At 39.3% G+C, this 25,848-nt stretch overlaps 1 long non-coding RNA gene across 1 annotated transcript in view; it reads left to right on the forward strand.

Annotated features, from left to right (window-relative positions):
• The window catches only part of LOC309636610, a 29,585-nt gene extending 4,566 nt beyond the window's left edge, over window positions 1-25,019 (forward strand). The window contains exon 2 of the long non-coding RNA XR_014250101.1: window positions 263-25,019. This is a non-coding gene — a long non-coding RNA (uncharacterized lncRNA). The remainder of the gene's footprint in view (window positions 1-262) is intronic.
• Window positions 25,020-25,848: the final 829 nt, after the last annotated feature.

Raw genomic sequence — 25,848 nt, forward strand, 5'->3', positions numbered from 1 at the left:
AGTACCACTTGCTGAAGAGACTGTCTCTTTCCCATTGTATGTTCTTGTTGAGCGTGTATGCTAACGAGTATAATATCCTCTTCCTGTATTGATCCCTTTGTCATTATATAATGCCTTTCTTTGTCTTTTTTTATAACATTTGTTTTGAAGTTTATTTTGTCTGATATGAGTATTGCTGCCCCCTGCTTTCTTGTCATTTCCATTTGCATGAGATCTTTTCCATCTCCTCACTTTATCTGTGTGTCTTTCACCCTGAAGTGAGTCTCTTGTAGGCATCATATTAAAGGTTTTTTTTTTTTTATCCAATTGGCCACTCTGTCTTTTGATCAGAGCATTTAGTCCATTGAAATTTGAAGTAATTATTGATAGCTATGTACTTATTGCCATTTTATTCCTTGTTTTCCAGTTGTTTTTGTAGTTCTTCTTTGTTCATTTCTTTTTGTTTTTATGTTGTAGTTTGGTTTTCTTTCATAGTATGCTTGAGTTCCTTTCTTTTTGGTTTTTGTGAATCTATTGTAGGTTTTTGATTTGTGGTTACCCTGGTGTTCATGGATGTTGACCTATAACTACATCTACTTGCTGTAAACTGATAATCATTTAAGTTCAAACACATTCTAAAAGATCTATAGTTTTTACTCCCCTCCCCCACATTTTGTGTTTTTTGATGTCCTATATTTCATCTTCATGTCTGTCCTTTTAATATTTACTGTAGTTATGGTTGCTTTAACAATTTTTGTTTGTTTTTTAATCTACCTACTGGCTTACCTAAATGATCTTTAATCCTTACTATATATTTACATTTCCTATTGGGATCTTTCCCTTTCCTATAAATTCTTGCTTCTCTTCAATTTAGAGAAAACCCTTCAACATTTCTTTTAGAATAGGTTTTAATATTCTTAATTCTCTTTGTTTTTGCTTGCCTGAGAAATTCTTTCTCTCTCCTTCTATTCTAAATGATGGTCTTGCTGGGTAGACTATCCTAGGTTGCAGGCTTTTCCCCTTCAGGACTTTTCAAGCCAGAAAGGAGTGACATGATATAGTTAAACTTTCTGCAGAGAAATCAGCTGACAACCTTATGGGGGTTCCCTTGTAACTAACCCTGTTTTTCTCTTGCTGCATTTAGAATCCTTTCTTTATCTCTAACTTTTGCCATTTTAATTATGATATGTCTTGGTGTGGTTCTGTTTGAGTTCATTTTGTTTGGGACCCTCTGTGCTTCCTGTACCTGGATATCTGTTGTCTTCTTTAGGTATGGGAAGTTCTCAGCCATAATTTCTTTAAATACATTTTTGATCTCCCCTCTCTCTCTCTCCTCCTTCTGGAGCATCTATTATGTGTAAGTTGGCACATTTTATATTTTCCCATAGATCTTGTATGTTGCTTTCATTTTCTTTTCATTTGCTTTTCTGTGTGCTGTTCTAATTTGGTGATTTCCATTATTCTATCTTTCAAATCGCTTATATGTTCTTCTGTATCATTTAGTCAGCTATTCATTGCTTCTAGATTGCTTTTTATCTCAGAAATTGAGTTATCTATTTTTGATTGGGTCATCTTTGTAGTTTCTAGTTCCTTGTTACAATGATCTACATTTATATCGATAATCTTAATTCAATTAGCATTTTTATTATCTCCTTTTTAAACTCATTGTCTGGTAGACTGATCTGTTTCATTATTTAGACTTTCAGGGTTTTTCTCTTGCTCTTTAGTTGGGAGTAGTTCTTCCACCTTTTCACTTAACTTTCTCTGTCTCTATGAATTTAGAAGAAACACTTATCTATTGTGGTCTTGAAAGGGTGTTTTTATGTGGGAGTGTCCCTATGTAGACTGTGTGTATCCAGTGTCTTTGGTGTGAAGGCTTGTTTTGATGTGGATGACAGCCACATTTTTCCCCAGGTGTACTGACCACTATCACCTTGATAGGGAGTGCAGTTTGTGTTAGGGGATCTAAAGCCTGCACAGAGTGTGAGGCAGGACTTCCTCTCTGCTCCTTAGATATCACCACCCTGTCAAGGTTTGGGTCTGTTCCCCAGTTGCTCCAGCAGAAGCCCTGAGCGTTGAGCTTGAGCAGGGTCTGTTTCCCTTGAATGTGTTCTTTGCCCCAAAGGACAGGAGTGCTGAAGTGAGGCTCTTGCACTCACACAGGTCTGATGCACTGCCCATGTAGGAATTCATGGCTCTGCTCAGACATAGCACAAGGTGGCGTCTCTTCCCCTCTTATGGTTGTCCCAAGACTGTGGCACGGAGTGAGTTGGGCCAGTGTGTCATCTAAGCTGGGGCTAGAGGTTGGAGCTTTGTGGCTGCAGGAACTGAAGCAGCTGTGCTGCCATCATAAATCTGGGTTTCCCCTGTGGTGCTGATTTGAGCTAGTGCCAACACTGGCTGCTGCTGCCCTACCTGAACCACATCCCAGGCCCCCAACCCACCTGTGTCCCTAGACAGAGTCTTTTCCCCAGACCCAGCTCACCCAGATCTCATGCCAAGCTGTGGTGTGGAGTAAGCAGGTCCAGGGTGTTTGCCTCGCTCAGATGGGGGAGCACGGTGAGGTAGCAGCTGCCAGTGCAGAGCTCCCTCTGCCCTGTTTGTTGGCAAGTCTGCACCCATGCACTCTTCATGAGTGGGTCTAGGTTCTCCAGCCCTTCTACCTGTCCCAGCAGTTCTCCCAGCAGCCAGGGGGACTTGTCTTCTCCATGTAGGACTCCAGGACTGGGACACCCAGTGTGTGGCTCAACCTGCTTGCTTCCCAGTGTGAAGGTGACCTGTGTGGACCTTTTCTTCCTTTCAAAGCCCTCCTAGGGATAGAGGTCCCAATCCCATGCATTTTTTCCATCCTACCCAGTTACATGGAAATCCTTCTTATAGCTTTGGTTGTATAGGAGTTCTTTGGCCAGTTTCCAGTTTTCCTTGAGAATTGTTCCACATGTAGATGTATTTTTGATGTGTCTGTGGTGGGGAGGTGAGCTCCACATCCTCCTACTCTGCCATCTTGATCCCTCCTGTCTTTGCAATCTCTTATCAAATTGCCTGTGACCTGCATCACATTGTGGTTTAACGCTTGTGGTTTAATGCTTATTCAATAAGTTTTCTACTACCATTGTGGAGAATTTTTCTGAGTTGGGAAATGATTTTGTTTTAATTAGTAAAAATTTCCCCAACACACAAGAGAGAGTAAAAATTATTCTCAATTTGTTTTTTATCTCAGACTATAATCAGATACAAATAATTGAAATACTATAGTCAGATTTCAGATACGAATAATTGAGATATTATTCAGATTTCAAATTCTCTCCAATGTTCACAGATCAGACTGAAAATTTTTTAAAATTTGAGTTATAATCTTGTTTTTCAATCTAAGAAAAACTGCAAGAATTTTCAAGAATTCTCAAAATAATATCTGCTGCTTTCTGGAAAAAAAGTGTCCATTTTGGCAACTTAGATAGCTCATACCGCTCTGAGTACTGCCAACCAACTGGTCAAGAAAATTAGGAATTTAGAAAAAATGTTGAAATTCGTTCCTGCTTAGTACCTACTTTTACTCAAGGCATTCCAAGGCAAAGATGGTCACTGGCAGCACTGAAAAGCAAGTTGCCTCAGGGAAAACGTCTTCTTTCTTCCCCTGCTACATGCCTTCATCTCTAGTCCCATTTCATTTAGACAATTTTGTGGCAGTGAAAGTGTCATTCAACAAGTGTGAAGTACTTGTTTCTGAAGAAAAGCTTACTTTGTTTAACAAGTACAGAGAGCTAGAGGGAATCCATTGTTAGCTCATTATGATGAGGGTTCGGAGGAATCACAGGTCCCATTACGTCCTGTAGCAACAGAACGACCACAACAGAAATGTACAATCTTCCTCCCAAAAGGAAAGGGCACCGCTGTTCTCAGAGCACCATTTACGCAAGTAACACTTGGGTCCCCAGGCTGATCAGAGGGATGGTTAACTCGAAGGAGGAGAGGGAAGACAGAGGACTGGTGCAAACAACCTCTCACAAGTGATCAAGACAAGGAAAACTGAATTAGTCCAGGAGACATTTTTCAGGGTCTGGGACCCGGTAGTTGTAGAACAGAAGTGAGGAGGGAGGTCAGGATGATGTTAGATGGTATCAGTCAGTGACTCAAATGAGCTGGAGCACATCCACTTAGCACAGTTCCTGGGATGTAGCAAGTGCTTAATGAATATTAGTTGAGGAATTAAATTAATAAAGATGTCTTTCTTTCCTGTACAACTTGTATGGTGCACGGCAATCTTGTTTAAATTCATAAGGACAAAGTGAACACAAAATATTTGTATTAACTCAGTCTGTGGGGTGGCTCTTATTTGTCGCCCAACATCAGTGTAGACTTGAAACTTTCACTGAGTGCTAAAACTCACTTCCCCTATGTTCTTATCGTAAGGGAAGTTATCTTGTATAGGTAAGAAGTTCTCTGGAAATGTGATCCAACGATTATTTAAATAGCACGCATACCTTATCATTCACCTACTATCCACCGATGGATCCAAATTTAGCTCCAATTTGCTGCTTCTTCCCAGCAGCTTTCAAAATCAGTCCGAAAAAGTTATCCATTTTCTTTTATAAACTAATAGGTTCCTTGTCTCAAGAGTTAAATAAAAAGTGTAATATATTAAATGTTTAACAGAAAAGATATGTTAGAAATGCTGCTTGATCTATATTTAAAATGAAAGCATAAAAACTACACCTTGGATGCAGTTATTGATCATTAGAGAAAAGTTCTAAATTAAGAATATAGATCATGTCACCTTTTCCTAGATCTTATTCTGACTCAGAGTCTGAAGAAATTCTCCTACCATAGAATTCTCCATCTTTTAGATGATAGAACCATACACAGGAAAAACTGACAGCAGCAACAACTGGTTCTGCAGCAAAATCATAGGAAGCTTGATTAATATGAACTATCCAATTGATAACGGCTGAAAAAATAAATGTATGGGCATTGTGATATCTCATGAGATTAACTCAGTAATATCCTCTCCGAGTAGATCTGTACCTTTTTTGATATTTGCAGTTTTACATGGTAATGAAATCTCAGTATAAAAATGAACGGAAAAAGAGATTAGCTTTGAAAAACAGCAACTCCAGGACAGCAGACAGGCTGTCGGCAGCAGCCAGTGTCATTGCCCCATCGTTCCTCAGAAGAACCTCAGGACCATGCCAGTGAGAAAGCTGTTCCCTGACTCCTAATGGCCTCTGAGCCCCTCACATAGAACCCTGGGTGGCTGCCTAGGCTTGCAGCCTGGGTGGAGAGAGAGAGATCTTAGCAGAACGGGATCTGAAGAGTTTGATTCAGAAGCTTGCATCCCCACAGTGACTTACTGGTAAAGTTCTGAGGAATCACAATTCAAAAGGAGAACTTTTTGATTGATTAAATTTACAGGGATGACTGAGCTCAAAATGCATTTACTAAATAAGTTTGGAAATTAGGAATGAGGCATTTAATTTGTGCCAGGATGAAAAGCCTTTGCATTTGACAAGTGAGAGTGGATATTTATTTTTTAGTATCTTGAACTCACTAGTATAGATATACAAATGCTCTGGCAATGTTTTAATAGTTAAAGTTCACTTAACACCTATACCTCAAAAGTGCTATGTATAATTTACCTGTCAAAAATAAATTTCCCCCAAATCTAGTCTTCATTCTTCTAGAGGAGAGAATAGAAACACCAGGGGTACTTCCTCCTAGGGTGGGGTATGGGCTGGGGAACACCATGGCAAAAGCAAAAAAATAGGTATCAAAATTTCTGCTTAATAATTCTTATGGTAAATATTTTTCCTATTAAAATATTATTCAAAATCACACTAATGACACTACTGCAGTCCACCAATTCACCCAACTAGATAATTATGTTATTGCAGTGTTTAAATTTTTAGCGATGAGCAATGATAGTATTACATTCTGTACATAGCTATTCTAACACATACATGTCTTTTCATCACCCTTATACTGCAAATAATGCAAGACCAAACCCCCTACCCCTCATCCTTCAGTTTCCTATTACCTTAGGCAACCCAACAGAGGTGATATTATTTCAGGACATATCTGAAAATAACTTCTTTAAAAAAAATTTCTTTTATATAACCAACCACCTGCATGGCAGGAAAATCACAGGAAGCAAATAACCATCCCTGCATGAGTCACTGTTGCCAGCAATCTCACAAGGTAATGAAACAAATTCCACACTTTTCTGGTAGTCTGTAACTGGAGGGTAAAAACCAAAGGGTTTTGATCATCCTGAAAGCGAAGCCTAGAACAATTCCTGGATTTAAACAGAGAAGAAAGGCAGAGTTTCCCGAGTTCATTGTTCTTAGCTATTTAATTGTCCTCCTGATTCAATGTTCATCTAAGTGCGTAAAACACTACTGGACTTCTAGAGACCAAACTGAGCTCAAATGAAGAAAATCATGACCAAGGAGAGAAAGTCTATAATCAGAGCTGCAGGAAGCTGCAACCCAGAAATTTGAATTTTGAGTTCTGACAAACAAGTTCTTCCAAAGGCATAAAGAAGTCTCCTGATAATTCTTTCACTGAGTAAATCAGAGTTCTGTTCAACTGCTGGGATCTTGGAAAATTCAAACCCTGTCTACATAGATGGTAATCAGGCTGCAACATCTTGAAATACCAAGCAATATACATAATTCTGGTGAGATTATGAATGGGATAAGAAATCTCCTCCCCCGATGGGCTGGGTAGACCAGGATACATCCAGACATAAACAAGTAGCCTAGTCAGTGCTTACATTCTGTTTTCCCAAAGCCAAATCCAATGAGAGAATTGGTAGAATGAATTTTCTCTCTTGAAGTCAAGTTTAAGCATTTCAGACAAGATTCAATAAAAATTTTTAATCTAGTTTTTGTCAGCAAAGCCATAGAAATCAGCACAAGCCCTGAAAAACTGAAGAGGCACTGTTTTTTATTGAATCCATAAATCTAAGAACTTAGCACTTAAAAGAAAAATTTTAAGTGTTTCTTTAAAAAAAAAAAAAAAAAAAGAATTAGTGTAATAACAGACAGGGAAATTGAGCCCAAGGGTCTAAGAGCCTTATTCAAATCCCAAAAGCAAGAAGTATTTGGGAAAATAATGTTGCCTAAATAAACTTGACTAAAATATCTGAATCCAAACCTAACAATTGAATGTATCTTGTTTCAACGGGTTTTGGTTTGGATTTTGGTTCCCTTATATGTGTTCTAAAACCCCAGTGAGAGTCACAGCAAGAAGAAGGTGCTTTGAAATCCATTTATTTTTCAAGTGAAAGCCTTAGAGACAGACTTGGAAATTTGGCAGGGAAGTTGGCAGAAAGGCACAAAGGGAGAATTTGGAGGTGGCAGCATGCAGAATTCTCTCCTCACTAACAAGTTTTTTGATCACTTTAATTTTTATTTATATAGAGTTGCCATCTAACTTCCAATTACAAACCAAGAAGAATATGTATCAATATATAGTTCTTCCTGTTCTATAAACCACAGCATCATGTGCCTTATTTTATTCCAGGAACAAGGTCTTGTTTGCTTCCCAGGAAAGCTACCTGAAGTGTGAAGTGGCAGAAAGCACATTGTGTTTTTAGTGGCGATTCAGGTTATAAAGTTTGTTCTGCCATCAACATCTATGTTCTTACAACTCCAAGTGTGGTCCACTGAGCATCAGCATTGAAACCACAGGCAAAATCTCAGGTTCCACTCAGACCCACTGAATCAGAATCTGCATTTTAACCAACTCCCCAGGTATTCATATGCACATTAAAGTGTGGGAGACATTGTTCTATATAACTTCAGCACACTAATCCCTTCTGTATTTCATTTCCCCTATTGGTAAAATGAAAAAGACTTAAGTAGCTACTAAGGTGCTGTGCACAATTTGATTTATAGCACAGGCAAGCTGGAAAACCCCCTTTCTTGGATATCATTTTGAGTTCCTGTAGTTCTTCCAAGCAAACACCATCTACATACGGAGACTGAGATTTAATGAGCCTTTGCTGCCTCTAAGTTTACTTCTTTACTGAAGCTTTAAATCAAGCCAAATGTTTAGCTTTATCTTAGCCCCAAATAGAACACATTAAAGAGTAAAGGGGAAAGAGAACTAGGGGTCTAACATACCTTGAACCTTAATAAACACTTTAAACTTACATCCACTTTAATTCTGTGAAGTAGGATTCTATAAAATGTTACAGATGAGAAAACAATCTCAGAAACCTTAGATAACTTGTTCTGTGTCACAAAGTCAGATGACACAACCAGGATTTTAGCTGAAGTGTCTCTCATTCCAAATCCCCTGAAAAACAGAGTTGCATAGTAATGTGCAGACAAATTCAGTGATATCAACTGCTTTTACTATTTCTGGTTTCCTGTGTAACTAAATCACACTGAGGTCATCTAAATCCTAAATAACAAAAATGACACCAAAATTACACACCTGGTTTGCTTCACCTTCCTCCAAACCACCTACCCTAATGATACATTGGTAAGTCTAGATTTCGAACACAGTTTTAATATGCAATTGGATCACTCTTTTTCTGAGTGGATTAATGGATTAAATACTTGGTATATTTAATCCATTAACATTTATTTTGATTACTGATTTATTTAGACTCATTTATACTATATTATTTTGTGTTTTCTTTTTTCCATATTTTATCTTTTGTCCTTTTCTTTTCCAGCCTATTGTTTGATAACATTTATTTGCTCTCACTCCCTCTTTTCCTCTCTGCCAGTTTAGAATTATAGCTTGTATTTCTATTCTTTTAGCGTCAATATTAAAATTTTTAACAATCCTACTTAATTTCATATTTTTCTAACAAAGCCTAAAATTTTCACTATTTCTCTTACTCCTAAAATATCTTAGCACGTTTTACCCTCCAAACACCAGCCCTCCCTTTTTCTAGGGTATTATAATTTCCATTAGTTCTAAGATAATTGGCAGCTCAGAATCACTGTTCTTGGAGTTAAAACCGATCAAGCATCAAAGTTAGTATATGGCTTGAGCCATATCCAGCTGTCTTTGCTTCCTCCTACCATGCTACTGAGTAGTACACTATGGGCTACAGCCCCTGAGAATGATTTTGAATTTTTTTCTTACTTCAGCTCCTGACTAGAGTATGGAAAGCTTAGGTCCTGTTTCCCCATAGAAATGGAGCCCTCAGCTGCCTCTGTGTTTTCATCCTGTAATGTAGTAGATCTCCAGCTTCAGCCTCCCTAATTGCAATTTTTAAAAAAATTTTTGGTCCATAAGAGATGTTTATGTTCCAGAACAATGACTCTATAAATATTATTTATATTATTATATTTATATTATTTATAGATATTATTGCCATATGTTTATAGTTGGGAGGAGACAGTTTTATACATAAACTTACAGCCCCATTTTGATCAGAATACTACCTCTCTAGGAATCTGAATTTTTATCCCAAGGAATGAAGTGGAACCACAATTAGAATCCATTGAGAATTAATTCATTTTTTATGTGATCAATCATATTTAAACAAAAAATTGTTTTTCAGAAATCTTGCAAATCAAAGCCACAGAGCATTAATAGTCATTGCTAACAAAAATGCCCCCCAAGAAATAATTTATGATGAGTTTGAGACAAGCTGGACTGACTTTAAGTCAAATGATGAGGATAGCAAAGCTGATTGTCTTCTCCAACTAGCCTGTTCTGCCACTTTTCTTCACCTATCACCTCATGTCCACCACTTCCCCCAGCTCACATGTCCCAAGTGATCATCTCCTCTTTGTCTCTTCCCCTTTGGAAAACTCGAAAGGATTTAAAATTGGTAATTTGAAATTCTCAACTTATTAATAGGGTATATTCTAATGAGTGAATTTCAGACATTGTATTAACTTATTTGAATAGTGAACTTTTTGTAGCTAATAAGAAATAAAAGATTTTGTTTTGTCACCTACAAATTGGCACTTGTCGTTGGCACTTGCCATCTACCTGTACAGGATTAAATCATGAGCCGCTGTAGCTGCTGACCTTCAATACCCCCGAAAGGCGTTCAGGGTGGAGATCAGGAATGAGGCACTCTTTGCTCTGGGAAAAACTGGCAGAACAAGTCTTCAGGTAGTTACATATTTTCAGGAGAGGATTTTATGAGCCCAATTCTTGCATCTCCTCGTATCTAGAAAAGCACTAAAATCCTTCATGGTGACATCTGTTCCTCATGACTAGCAGTAACTTTTACAAGATTAACAGAAACCTTCTGCAAAAAATATGTGCTCGATTGCATGTACTCCCCCTTCTCCAAAATCACATATATACTGACCTTCCCCCCTACCTCTTTGAAGCAGTTTCTCAGAGCTATCTGAAATACTGTCTCCCAGGCTATAGTCCTCATTTTGCCCCAAATAAAACTTAACTCACAACTGTCACATTGTGCTTTTATTTTCAGTTGACATTTTCCTGTTAAGGAGTTTGTTAGTAAGCAAGCTAAGTTGTTATTTGTTCATTTGGAGCAGAAAGGCCTTAATTTCACATTAAGCCAATTTATTGGGCAAGCCATGAAAACACAACAGAGTTGAGAGAAGACCAGAAAGCATAGACTATGATCTGTGAGCCCCAAATCAGGAGTTAGAAAATTATGCCTGCAGGCCAAACCCAGCCCAATGCCTGATTTTGTAGATAAAATTTAATTGGACCACTTACATATAGTCTATGGCTGTTTTCACAGGAGCAGAGTTGAGAATTTTCTACAGAGACTGTATGGCCTGCAAAGCTGAAAATAATTAGTATAGGGCCCTTTATAGAAAAAGTTTGCTGACCCCTGCCCTAGATGGTCTCCCTACTTTCTTGAAGAAAAATTAATAAGTGCCTGGCCAACAAAGGGAGGTCTGAGAATCTTTCATAATAGAAAAACTTAGGTCCATGATGTTATACCAGCTTCTGAAAGAGATGGGTCTCCCCTGCCCTAATTCTGGTCTCCCAGTCATCCCTCTATATGTGTGCACAACCCACTTCCCTGTCAAACTCTTTTTCTTCTTCTAGGTCAGCCCCTCTTTCCCTCTATACCAAAATCTTAGTGCCCAGTTGCATACGTTATATCATCCTTTCATTTTCCCAACATTTAATCATGCTGTGCCATAACCTTTTTCATCTGCCATAACCCTTTGCTCCATGTGTAACCAGCCAGTCTCCCTCGGATATGTCTTGTACATCCTATATTTTTCTAGTTTCACAGCATTTTAGATTCACTCATTCATCCAGTCTTTCAAACAAAACAACACATTCTTGCAGCACCTACTGTGTGTACCGTGGATACTGCAAAACACAAGGAGACAAAGGAGCACATGGTCCAGAAAGAGAAGCAAACAGATAAACCAAGCACATGCAACAAACTGTTACAACTGAGTTTCATTGGGGACAAAAAAGAATATGGAATCAATTCTACCTTGGAGGAAATGAGGAAATCTGTGAGGCACAAAATCTGTGAGGAGGTTTCTTTTTGTTAATAAAAAATATTACTGTGTATGTCCTAAAAGCCCCAAGAAAGCTAAGATTTTTATGAATTTGGTGTATTAAAATTCCTTAAAAAATTAAAAGTTATTTTAAGAGAAGAACGTATTACAAATATGCTTTTCTCAAATGCTTTAAAGTAGTTATAAAAGACAAGTGAGGCAACACAAAGTTAATATAAATAGAACATGATTGATCTCCTGCCTTTAGGAATTCATTAACTCTCCCTGATTGAATTTGAATAAATCAGAATATATAGTTACCTTCAGTGGAGTTGGTGCTGGAGTACAGGTTCCAAGAGCAACTGACAAAGGATTCTTCAGATAAAAAAAAAAATCCCTAAAAGAAACAATGGGTCAAATAGAGAGGCAAGTAGTTGTATAGGAAATTTATATTGGTTTCTGATAACAAAGAGAAAAAGGAGGAGGAAGTAAGCAAGAGGAGGGAGGGAGAAATATCCTCCCCACTGATTTGGAAACTCTGCTGGAAGATCAGAATTTCTAAAAGTCAGTTCTCAATTTGACAAAAGAGACACAGTCAAACTGTCTTGATTTGGAAATTGATCAAGGCAACCAGACTAGACCATTTCCAATGTGTTCTGTCCAATGGGACAGGGGCCAAAGCTGCCCAGCCACTTGTTCCTCTGGAGAAAGGTTGGCTTTCTCCTTGCAGGCTGCTCTAGTGGAGAATGGGTGATAAAATCTAGTTACAACACAGTTTAAAAAAAAAAAAAAAAGGATTAAAGCTGAGATTTGAAGAATGCGCTACTTTGAAAGAACGTAAATTCCAATCTCAGAAAGTTTTTGAGTGAGACTTAAACTGTTCGGAATGTTGTATCATCCCTCCACCCCAACCCCCCGATGGGTGTCCGACCCTTGTATCTATAGGAAGGTTGAACTACTTAACCTTTTGTGGTCATTGTAACTCTGCGGTTTTATCCAGTGGTTGCATTTTATGAGTCTATGAAAGCCTGTAAGCCAGAATCTAGTGCAGAAAAGGTATTCAGAGTGGGTCTATACAAAGAATAAGTGGAGTAATACGGATGAAGAGACAGTAGGAAGGGAGAAATAAGGAAGGGGAAGAAAGGACCCAGTTTGTCATTTCAAGGCAGTCAAACAGATCTGCCTTGAATGGATATGCATTCACTAGTATGTAACTTTGAGGAAAATTACTTAACCTCCCTGAGTCTTGATTTCTCATTTGTAAGATTGGGATAATACCAGTCTCACTGGGCTGATTTGAGGAATAAGTGACTTACATGTAAAGTGTATATCATACTTCGTAGTAGATAGTAAGAATTCTATAGGTACCATTTCACTTCTTGACAATCTTGTTGTCATTCCTGTTATCCATATCGAAATGTGGTATTTGAAAGAATTCTAGAAATATAAAGGTATGGTAAACTGAATTCCATCCACCAGCATGAAGGCTATGAGGACGCCGCTAAGTAGAAGTCAATGTAGAGGTGCAGACATCTAAGGAATTTTATTTTTCTGCAGGTAACTTTTATACTAAGAGCCTACATGGCTTCTTTCATATTTTCTTATTTTAGCCACTGAGAGTTCTGGGGTTTTAAGGTGACATAGATGCAGGGAAGCCTGTGATTTCTTTTGTTATTATTCGTATCTCTTCAGTCTGTTGGCAACTAAGGAAAGCAGTAAGTCACTGTTCAGAGATGCCTGTGTGGGAAGATTTAAACCATATCAATTTCAAAGTGTGTCTATAGCAAGAAAATATTGCTTCTTTTAAAAAGACTAATGTAAATCAGATTAAGTGATTTAAATAGAAATAAACCTGTAAAGGTTACTACAGTGCTGATAAGCTTTTATAGCTGTTAGACAAAGAGGGTATATCTTTTATATTTTTAAAGGAGGCTTACAGAGCCAGAACTTATTAAGGTAAAGAACAGTAACCTAATGAAAAACCAAAAACCAAAAACACCCACGATCCTGGATGTTTCTTAGTTCCTGGAATGCTTTCACTAGTTCTCTGCTTTTGTCAACAGTCAACAAGGAAAACACAATTTTCTCAAAGATGTTTTAAACATCTGAATTGAAATGAATATGGGCATTTATCCACCGGACACCCTCGCTCATTGGTTAAGGGCTGCCCCCTAGGCTGTCAACTACTCCCCCACTTTAAGGCTGACAGGCTCTGCAGAGTGCCGTTGAGGTGGAAGGGAGGTTGCCGGCACAAGGAGGGTCTGGGTTCCCGTGCAACTGTCCGTCACAACCATGGCTGAAATCAGAGGTGGCCCAAGGGAATGTGACACTGGGCACAAAAGGCGTTGGCTACAGTGCCCTCTGTGGTAGGGTGACAGGGTTTCAGGAACAAAGCTTTCTGCACTGAGGACATGCTGTACGTATGTCCAGGTGGAAAGCACTGGATGCAGGCCACACCCATGGAACGTGACCTACCACGTCTTGTGTAGCTTGTGGGGAGAGGGGAACAGAAGGGGAGGTGTGCTCGCCCAGCAACTGGAATGCTAGAACCAAAGCCAACCGTATGGAGACCTTGCCTCTGTGCACTTCCTTTGTGCGCTCTCTCCTCCTTAAATTTACCTAGCAAAATCCTACACCCCTCAAAATATTGCTCAAATCCCTCTTTCTAGACTGCTTCTAATCACTAAGATTTTCTTTGGCTCTTTGAGACCATATGTTTGTTCTAGGCTGTTGAAGGACACAGGGAACAAAAAATATCCACCTAACTGGGAAGACATCTTTAGACTGAAAAATGAGGCAGACAGCTCCATATAATCAATAGATCGGTTTATTATAGGGTAACATACTCGATGGCGTGAACAACAATCCAAAAGCATTAACAGCTACACTCCAGACTGGCCAGGCGCCATTGGGACAGTTTTATAGTTAACCTAGGGTATGAAGGTAGGTGCTTGGAAACAGGATGTGCATTTCAACGTCAAGATTTATGAATGGGTAACTAGTGTCACAGGCCCCGGGAATATGTCAGGGAAGATTGTCATCATCGTTTGGGGACTAACAGAGCATAGAGCCCCCGTGGTCCTAATGATTATTAAACAATACTAACTACAAAGTCCTTGACAGCAGAGAAGTGGTTCACTGCACAGTACTGTCCTGGGTAAGGTCAGCAGAAGAACAGGAGGAACTATACAGGCCCAAGATGGCATCAGTTATGCTAACAGCCATACACGGGCATATTTCTGGAACACTCAGATCAAGCCTGTACCTTCTTCTTCCCCAGTTTGAGTTAAAGTCTGTCCCTCTTCCTGGCATTCTTTCTGTTCATATCCATGTTCAAAGTCTTCCTTGTTTTAGTCTATGTCAACACATCTCTCTTCTAAAACCCTTTCTTGATTTCTCCACCTAGGTACAATCTCCTGTTTCATGGCACTTCTCACTTTCTATCTTATAGCTATTTATGTGCCTGTTTCATCTCCTCTCTCAGATAGTAAATCCTCAACAGAAGGATCCAAATCCCATTGTTTCTGTATACCTCATGTCATTTAGCATATGGCACGGCTTATAGCAGATAGTCAGTAAATATTTATTGACTGAGTAGAGATTGAATTATAAGCTCTTTGCAGATAGAAGTTGTGGAAACTTTTGTGTGTGTCTCAACATTGCCACATGTCTCATGATGCTTGAGGTAGAGATTTTTGTGTGCTTCCCAAACCCCATTTCCTCTCCCTCCTGGCACACATCTAGTCTATATGTCTAGCCTTTCTTGCAGTTAGGTAGGGCCATGTGACTGAGTTTTGCTGGTAGATGGGAATGCAAGTGATGCGTGCCACACCTAGGCTGGTTCCCAAGCCTCCAGCAGAGTCCTCTGTGCTGTCACTCTTCCCTTCATGTAGAAGGTCCATGAGAAGATGCCACTACACCAGTGGATGTGGAAGCCACATCCAGATGGAACAAGCATAGACCCTGAAAGACTGTAGACAACAGACTTCCCTCATCTCTTCTCTGACACACATTAGACTGGAACATGAGTGAAGACTAAACCTTTGATAGGCCACTGAGATTTGTGGTTATTTATTATGGCACTCAGCCTACCCTGACCAATACAGACACTTAACGGATATTTTTAACTGATGTTATTAACTCTAGTTGGAAGTAGTAATGCCATATTTCTTTGAATTTAGGACACCATCAAAAGTAAGACACCTCATGATTTTATGTTCCATTAAGAAAGAATGAATGCTGCCAATCAAGCTATGACAACCCGTTCCAATTTCAGGAGTTAAATTGTGCAAGATGGTGAATCTTAGAATCAATGAAATACCGTAACAATAACTCATGTGTAAAATCATTCTACAATTTATGAAATGCTTTAGTGAATTATCCAACCCAGTTTTGCAACATGAATTCACTGGTCACTTTTTTATTTTTGTTTAACATTACGCTTGGTCCTGAGTATAAGACATATACCTTCATGGGGTGAATAGTAAGAGATACTCATAGTTAAAAATAATTAAAATTCAGTTCAGTAAGCATAAGAATTGCTAATACATACGGTACACACTGTGTACTAGATACTGTGAATTACACATATTTCAGGCTTATGTCAATCCCTTAGGATCAGTAGTATTTTGCCTATTTTACTGCTGTGCTGCCCAGTAAGTACACTAACAGAGGTCAGTCTACACAGTCCAGAAACAGCATTGTAAAGGGCGTGACTAAGTGTGTGATTGGGGTGGGCTGGGCCAAGGGATACAACACAAGGATCAAGGGCCATGTTACAGAGAAGACAAGGCTTTAACTATGCCTTGAAACTGAAAAGTGTCCACAGGGGCACGGCAAACATTCCAGGTTGAGGGAAAGCATGTGTAGAGAGCAAAGAGGTAATGAATGTTTGCAAAATGCTGGTGTACACATTTTGAGGTGATGGGAGGTAAAGTAAGATGAGTTTGGAAAGAATGTGGTGGATAGTTCACAAAGAGTTTCACGTGTGAGAGTAAAGTGTTTGGACCAGTTCATTGGGACGATAGGAATTTCAGAGAGATTTTAGGGAGGAGCGGATGTGTGTCTGGATATTACCCAAATAAGGTCAAAATGGCAACTTAAAAAATTAATCCTTAAAATTATCCACATTTATAGGCATTCAGTTCAAATTAGCAAAGAAATATGATCCTTTCTGTCTCAGTATCAGTCGACCAACAAGAATAAAAGATAAATAGGGAGATCCATTAAGATGGCAAAAACATCAAGAACATTTGTTACTGGAATTCATTTGAATTGATTTCATATTACACATGCATAAAAAGATAATTTTCTATTCCTTTTGCAGTTTTGTGAGTTATTACCTTAAGAAGACTTTATGGCAATCATTCACAAATCCATTCAGTTCACTTATTACCTCTGGAATATTTTCTTTTAAAAATATTGCTAGGAGCGATTTTAACCAGACCAAGTTCCAAGCTGTAAAATGTGGTTATTTTACATCCACAGTAAGTACTTTTTCTGAAAATTTTGTGTTATAAATTCATAATTCACAGTGGGCTACCCCTGTTAATATGCACTCACGGCTGCATGCAGCCCTAGGAACCATTATTATATTAAGAATAATGTAAAGACACTTAAACTTATTCTGTATCATCACGTTTATTACTGCATGTGTGTCATTATGAATAGCAGTCACAGCACACAGCATAATGGTATGTTAAAGACGACGTTGTGGTGTAAACTAAATGCACGTTAAGAATACACAAAACTCTGTTGAATTTTAATCATCCTTATTCATAGGACAGAGAGCTCTAATGATCCTCAAAATGCATATGATTTAAATAAGCCATCTTCATTCCATTCCATTTAAACCCTTGGTGTGAGTTAATCAGCTTGGGTGGACGCATTCCTAGTGCTGAAAGTGAAGAAAGCTTGGCTCACATGTAGAGAAATGTGTGGTACGTAGTGAAAAAACAAAGTGAGTCATCTCTACTCCACCTCACTAAAGACACCCTACTCACTTCCAGGCCTGATCATAAAGTTGTATGAATTTAGAAGAAACTCACTGATTGAATCTCCCCTTCTGAAAGCTCATCTCCAAAGGACTTGCATATAAAAGAATTACAACTAAATAAGAATGTTGCCAAAGTTACTCTCAAAGTGCAAAGGTGAGATCTTTACGGTTATTCTGATATTTAATTTAAGATATAACATTAGCGAAAACCATAACTAACAAAACCCTATCAGTCGAACTCATCTCAGTCATTTCAGTACCTTTATTTCCTCTGATATGGTCAGTGTAGCATTGCAGAGGAAAATACCAGGCCTATTACCAGGAATTGCATGATTACTCCCAAATTTCTTCCAAATCTGGTTACAAGAATATGAATTTCCAATGAGTAGATACGAGGTCTTATGTTCTGATAAAGTGGAACACACACGTGATCTTTCTGTTTTTCATATTTAAAACACTTGCTCTCGGTGATTTGCTTTCAGAGGAGTGAGAAAGTACATGAGCAATGTTAATATGGACGTGATATTAAATCCTTTACAGGCCTCCAACCAGTCAGAGTAGACTGCTGTGGCTATGGTTTTGTCTGCTGCTTCTGATATATATCCACTTTCCTTTGGGAACCATTGCTTCCTGGTCCCCCTTGGGGTTGTTAATCCCAGTGTCCTGCCCTCACCTGGTCAATGGTGAGTCCAAACCTTGCTAAAGTAGCCTGGCATCGGGGCCTAGTCATTAATGAAGGGATAGAAATCTGACCCAAGCAGGGCAGAAAGTCTTCTCCATGGGTTCTGGAGCTTAATGGGAAAGACTATTATCTACTGGAAATGCTGAAGTAGTCAAATGTTTCCAGCTACATAACAAGTATGAGGTTTCCAGTTGCCAATTCGCTCACCTTGTGCAGAGGTCTAAATACTAAAATAACACCAAATAGAATGCAAGTGAAAGAGTCACGCCAACATCATTTGAGCTCCTGGTCGCTGCCTTGAATGAGGTCAGCTGCACCTCTGGACTTCTCATGGAAGTGAACTCATGAAGATTCCTTTATCCTTAAGTTACTTTGAGCTGGGTTCCTATAAGTTGAAAGAGAGCAAGAATCCTAAACACAGACGGCTTTTTTCAGTCATTCAGCATCTACTCACCATTTTTCCAGTAAGTTCAAATTCCCCTGGAGCATCCTGTTTCCAATTCTTAGTCCTGGTGCTTCAGGTGGGCCTCCACCTTCAGCTACAAGCATGACCAACTAGAGCATCAAATTCCCTTGAACCACAGTGATTGGTTCGAGAATGGGAATATGCTCCAATCTGAGCCAATGAGGCAGAATGAGAATTTTATAAAATCTTTTTTTCCACTGGATTTGAACATTGGAGAAACCAAGTATTGAGTTGACAGAGATTACCATGTTGGGCCTAGTTGTGAAGCCAGTAAACCAGAAAGTAGAGTGGAGAAATGGAGAGAGAGAGAAAGTACTAATATATCATTTGCAATGCTAAGACCCTAGATCTACCTGTATCAGAAGCTGTAACTACTTCCCGATTTTTAATCAATTATTTTTCTTTTTTAGTTAAATCAGCTTGAAGTTTTGTTTTGTTTTGTTTTTAATTTTCATCACTTGTAATTGATCATCGATCATTCTAATGCACTAACAATTATTTAATAAGTAGGTTACATAGTTTGTATAATGTATATAGATTTCCCTTGATTTTTATCTCTTCATTTCTGGAATGAAATGGTTCTGTGGCCTTTTCTCTACTCTGAGATACCTGGGAATATGACCCTGCAAATCCTCCTGTAACAATAATGGAAGAAATTTTAGGAGTATGCCTGTACCAGATCCAAGATAAACAAGAATCCGGCCAAGAACTATGTACTAGACCAAGAACCTATACCTTATTGTCAAGATTATTTATCAAATAATGGATAACTTTTATTGGTGAGAATCAGCTGCACTAAAGAATAAAAGTTAGAATTATAGTTCTGAGACGGTCTAAGTAACTAGCTAGTCATGAAAGCTGAAAGGACCCAGAGGTTTCCCTAAACTGAGGTTGTCTACATCTACTCACTTTCATTTCATTCCAGGTGCAGAGTGAGAGGGACCTCAAAGTGTGCCTGGGAGTCATGGCACCTTTGCTCTGCTGATCTTATATCCTGTAGCCTTTCCTAAAGCTAAACAATGCTGGGTGAAGCCAACAGTGTCTTCCTAGTTTGTCAATCCAAACCCAAGATCAATGCTGCTGTAAAGTAGAGAGGGCATAGCAATTACAGAACAGAATTGCCTCCTATGCTGGGAGGCTAATAAACATAATTATGACAGGCATGATCTATCTTTGAAAATATGTCATAGATTTTAAGGAAAGAAATTAAGTAAAATTTATGTATATAACTTGCAACCAACCCATAATTCTGTTGATTATTCCAAACATTCTCTTTTCCATAATGCTCTCCTTCACATAGTCTTCCTTATCAAATACTTTCGGTGGAATTTTATCTTACTCAAAAGTCTCAACTTCCATATTTTTGCCTCTGCCTCTTAAATTTATAACTCCAGCCCAAGATTCCTTCTGAACCCCAGATATGTGTTTCCACTGTACCTCTCCACCTGGATGTCCTTGTCAGCATCTAACTCAGCTCCTAAAGCAATGTAGTATACCAATGGCAAAAGATGCAGTATTCCAATTCAAGCAAACCTAGATATAAATCTTGCCCCCACCATTCAATAGCTGTGTGAACTTAACAAATAATTTAACCTCTCTGGGCCTTGTTTTGTGGTCTATAAAATGGAGATAAAAATACCTATCTCACAGTATTGTTGCAAGTATTAAAATGAGTACTATCAATACTAGAGCAAATGTTTATTTTCTACTCCTCTTATTTCCATAGATGTGAATAATTCCAATGCCTCTTCCAAGAATGAAAAAGAAAACCAAGGACCACTTCCTTCATCTCTCCACCCTTTACTCATTTCTGCCCAAAAGAGGAGAAGCACTCTGTTGAATTCAGAAGGACTTGAGACTGCTCAGGTCAGTGCCTTCTAAGTTCTTTCTCCTTCAGAAGTGCCTGCCTTTTAGAAGGGTTTGTTCTTGATCTGTTCCCAGCTCTGTGATAAATGCCTACAATTGTCCAGTTTCACTAGTGGATAAATCTGTTTGATTCAGGCGAAAAATATGGGCAAGCCCACCTGGCCAGAAACTTTGATCTGCATGTGACTAACTCCTGTGTCCTATTCTTCAGTGGTTTCCAAATTTGGGAGAGAAATAAGAATATTATTTCTTGACCCCCTAAACTCCAATAGTCATGGAAAGTGCCCAGCACATGCTAGCACACACTAAGAGCTCAAAAATTGTCAGGGTCCTTTCTCCATAAGCACCTGCTGCTGCCCATGTTCCCTAATTCAGATCCTCAAGCTAGAGACTCGGTTGACTTCCTAATCTTCTTCCTCTCCTTCGTTTCCATATCTAACTGTTCACCGAGTGGGTCTGTTCCACTGTACTGATTTGTCTTGAATCTATCCTGTTCCCTCTAACCTCACTTCCATTGTCTTGGTTCATAAACTAGTCACTTCACTCCTGAATTAGGTCAACAAATGGGGAGCTGAAATTGCTGCCTGCCTTCTGTCACCCCTCCTGCCAATGCATCATTCATACTGCAATGAGAGTGATCTAATATATGATACAAGCTATGTCCCTTTTCCAAAGAGCTAAGTCTGTTCCAATTTTTCTTTTTAGTCTCATGTTCTATTATTTCCCATCATCTCAATACGCACATATACCCTATACTGTTCACATGCATACAACCCATGTTGGGATACTTGCCCCAGTTTATCACTGCCCGTGACCATGAGGGAAATTCAGGGTAATTCTGGGGATTGCTCATGTCAACCTAAATAAAGGAGTAAACTGAGGCAAGCTTGATTTGCCAGAAACTGAGTTTATTTGGGAATAGCAGAGGACTTGCAATTTGGAAACACATACTGTAGCAAGCTATAGGTGAGTCCCTTGATGTTCTGAAGTGGGCTGTATTTATGCACACAGAGTGAAAAGAGGATGGGGTCCAACCAGAGTCCAAGCAGTAAGCTCATTGGCTTGGGAATGGGAAGAGAATATTGGCTGATGTTCATTGGTCAGGAGATAACTCTCAGTCTTTTGTAAAGCAGGCAGTTACAGGAAATCAGTTTCTTAGTTCTTAAGTTCTGTTCTTTTGAGAGTGCATGTGTGAGATTCTCCATTTCATATCCTCCAGTTCCATTTTAGACTGAAATTCTTTTACATTCAGCAGAACTACCCTGAGTTATATTCTCCAACTTGGCATATATCAGTAATAAAAATTATATTCAGTTGTCCATCTGCTGCTCCATTGTCTTATTTGACAATTTGTTCCAAACCCAAGGTAGAGAAGAGAGATACTATGATTAGCCACTTTTCCAAACACTCTAAAACTCCTGTGCCCAAAATATGTACCTGTCTTCTACCTTTGACATTCTCTGTCTTACCTTCAAAACCTAGTCCAAACAGCTCTGCCTCTGCAAAGCCTGTCCTGACAATCAAAGGTATTCAAGTTTAGGAGTGCTAATTACAGATCTTTCTTCCTTTGGATTCAAATCAATAGATAATAGACACATGAATCAAAATAGGGATCAAAGTGCCATGTTATTAATGGTAGAACTGGATTGGGGAATTCAACAGAGCCTCATATAACCACCCACTGTGCAAACACACTCAAGCATATACACCAGTCACCAGTGAAAAGATAGAGACGAGTCAGCTCCCTCACCCTTGCCCAGAGCCCCATCCATTGAGGGATTAACCTTACAAAAACTGAAAACAAAGCCTGTTGCTTCCAAAGACAACAGTCCTAGAAATCAAGCATCTGGATCATATATAAACAAAAACACATTTATCAATGCCCCATAAAAATATGATACCCAGTGAATGTCAGGGTCTTACCATTTCACCAATTAGTTCAGTTAAGGGGGTGGAGAAGGAAGAATCTACTTCCCCACAACTTCTTCAAGTTCAATGTTAGAGGACATTCCTTCCTGTATGGGTAAAGATGGAAATTAGGGAGAGAAGAGTTGTCTAATATCCCTGTGATATTGTGATTTATAATAAGAAATCTATTATTTGATCCTTGTTTCCATTCCTGGCTCAGAGTTCTAAAACTTTGGAATTTCCTGAAGGAGAACTGAAAAGGTGCCTTTTATGTTAATGAAGTGACTTTTGGAAAGCCCCTAGGTAACCTAGGGAATGGGGGCTTGTTGCCAGGGGAACAAACCTTGTGATTAGAGGGTTGGAATTTTCAGTCCCACCCCTGACCTCCAGGGAGGGGAAGGGCTGGGGATTCAGTTCTGTCACCAATGGCCAATGATTTAATCAATCATGTCTATGTATTGAAGCCTCCATAAAACCCCAAAGGACAGTGTTCAAAGAGCTTCTGGGTTGGTGAACATTCAGGAAGAGTGGCACCCCCTTCCCACATACCTTGCCTGATGCAGGTCTTCCACCTGGTTGTTTCTGAGTTATATCCTTTTATAATCTGGTAAACATAAGTAAATATTTCTCTGAGTTCTCTAAGACTCTCTAACAAATTAATCAAACTGAGGAGGGGGTCATGGGAACCAGTTGGTGGGTCTGAAGCAGGGGCAACAACCTGGACTTGCAATTGGCATCTGAAGGGGAGGTGGGGGAGGGCATTTTTGTAGGACTGAGCCCTTAACCTGTGGGATCTGGCATGAGCTCCAGTTAGTATCAGAATTGAATTGAATTGTAGGATACCCAGCTGGTATGGGAGAATTGCTTGGTGGTGTGGAAAAAGCACACATTATAATTCCCCAATTTAATTTTCTTAACCCCCAACTCTCCTGAGCTCCCCAAGAAATTTATACATTCCTCTATTAATAGATGTATTTTGCTGTATATGCATATGTCTATGTATATTCCTAAAATATTGTTTGTTTAGATACAAGTATTTGTCTATGTTCCAATGCCTGGCACATGGAAGGTTCTCAATATATTTATTGGCTGAATGGATGAAGTGGAATCATAGACTCTGATAAATAGAAAAGGATCTTAGAAGTCATCTACCTCAATTTCACATCCAAAGCCAAGAATACTACATCTACTCACTGTTTCAGTACTTCTATGAACAGTAACACAACTTTACAAGTTGTATCTAAACATAGAGAATATTAAAAAATAACCTCTATGCACTCGAAAGGACACGACATCATTACTTTGGTATTCTTGTCAGAAAGGCATAAGTTTATTCTAAACATGAGAAAACATCATATGAACACAAACTTGAGAGACATTCTACAAAATAAACGATCAGTATTTTTCAAAAGTGTCAAAGTCATGAAAGACAAAGAAAGGTGAAAAAATGTCACAGACTGGAGGAGACTAAGGAGACACAACAACTAAATGCAATGTGGGATTTTGGAACAGAATAAGGACATTAATGGAAAAATGGGTGAAGTTAAAATAAGGTATGAAGTATTAAATAAGGTATGACATTTAGTTAATAGTATTAAACCATGACCATTTCCTGGCTTTGACAATTGGAGGATGGTTATTTAAGGTGTTAACATTAGGGAAGAGAGATAAGGGATATACAGGTACTCTGGGTACCATCTCTGCAACTTTTCCATAAATCTAAAATGAATTCAGGGTTCAAGATGGTGGAGTAGAAGGATGTGCACTCACTCCCTCTTGCGACAGCACTGGAATCACAACTAACTGCTGAACAATCATCAACAGGAAGACAATGGAACCCACCAAAAAAGATATCCCACATCCAAACACAAAGGAGAACCGCAATGAGATGGTAGGAGGGGAACAATCACAATAAAATCAAATCCCATAACCCCTGGGTGGGTGACTCACAAACTGGAGAACAGTTATACCACAGAAATCTACCCACTGGAGTGAAGGTTCCGAGCCCCACATCAGGCTTCCCAACCTGGGGGTCCAGCAACGGGAGGAGGAATTCCCAGGGAATCAGACTTTGAAAGCTGGTGGGATTTGATTGCAGGACTTTGACAAGACTGGGGGAAACAGAGACTCCACTCTTGGAGGGCACACACAAAGTTGTGTGCGCATCAGGACCCGGGGGAAGGAGCAGTGGCCCCATAGGAGACTGAACAAGACCTATCTGCTAGTGTTGGAGGGTCTTCTGCAGAGGCGAGGGCGTGGCTGTGGCTCACAGCAGGGACAAGGACACTGGCATCAGAAGTACTGGGAAGTACTCCTTGGCATGAGCCCTCCTGGAGTCTATCATTAGCCCCATCAGAGGAGCCTGTAGGCTCCACTGCTGGGTCGCCTCAGGCCAAACAACCAACAGGGAGGGAACTCAGATCCACCCATCAGCAGACAAGTGGATTAAAGTTTTACTTAGTTCTGCCCACCAGAACAACACCCAGCTCTACCCACCACCAGTCCCCCCCCCCATCAGGAAGCTTGCACAAACCTCTTAGATAGCCTCATCCACCAGAGGGCAGACAGCAGAAGCATGAAGAACTACAGTCCCTCAGCCTGTGGGACTGAAACCTCATTCACAGAGAGATAGACAAAATGAAAAAGCAGAGGACTATGGACCAGATGAAGGAACAAGATAAAACCCCAGAAAAACAACTAAATGAAGTAGAGATAGGCAACTTCCAGAAAAAGAATACAGAATATTGATAGTGAAGATGATCCAGGACCTCGGAAAAAGAATGGAGGCAAAGATCGAGAAGATGCAAGAAAAGTTTAACAAAGACCTAGAAGAATTAAAGAACAAACACCTAGAAGAATTAAAGAACAAACAAACAGAGATGAACAATAATTGAAATGAAAAATACACTAGAAGGAATCAATAGCAGAATAACTGAGGCAGAAAAACAGATAAGTGACCTGGAACACAGAATGGTGGAATTCACTGCCATGGAACAGAATAAAGAAAAAAGAATGAAAAGAAATGAAGACAGACTAAGAGACCTCTGGCACAACATTAAATGCGCCAACATTCGCATCATGGGGTCCCAGAGGGAGAAGAGAGAGGGAAAGGACCAGAGAAAATATTTGAAGAGATTATAGTCGAAAACTTCCCTAACATGGGAAAGGAAATAGCCACCCAAGTCCAGGAAGTGCAGACAGTCCCAGGCAGGATAAACCCATGGAGAAACACACTGAGACACATAATAATCAAATTGACAAAAATTAAAGGCAAAGAAAAATTATTGAAAGCAACAAGGGAAAAACGACAAAAAACATACAAGGGAAGTCTCATAAGGTTAACAGCTGATTTCTCAGCAGAAACTCTACAAGCCAGAAGGGAGTGGCACATTATACTTAAAGTAATGAAAAGGAAGAACCTACAACCAAGATTACCCTACCTGGCAAGGATCTCATTCAGATTCGATGGAGAAATCAAAAGTTTTACAGACAATCAAAAGCTAAGAGAATTCAGCACCACCAAACCAGCTCTGCA

This window comes from Balaenoptera physalus (assembly GCF_965194825.1).
Source record: "Balaenoptera physalus genome assembly, chromosome: 1".
NCBI classification, from domain to species: Eukaryota; Metazoa; Chordata; class Mammalia; order Artiodactyla; family Balaenopteridae; genus Balaenoptera; species Balaenoptera physalus.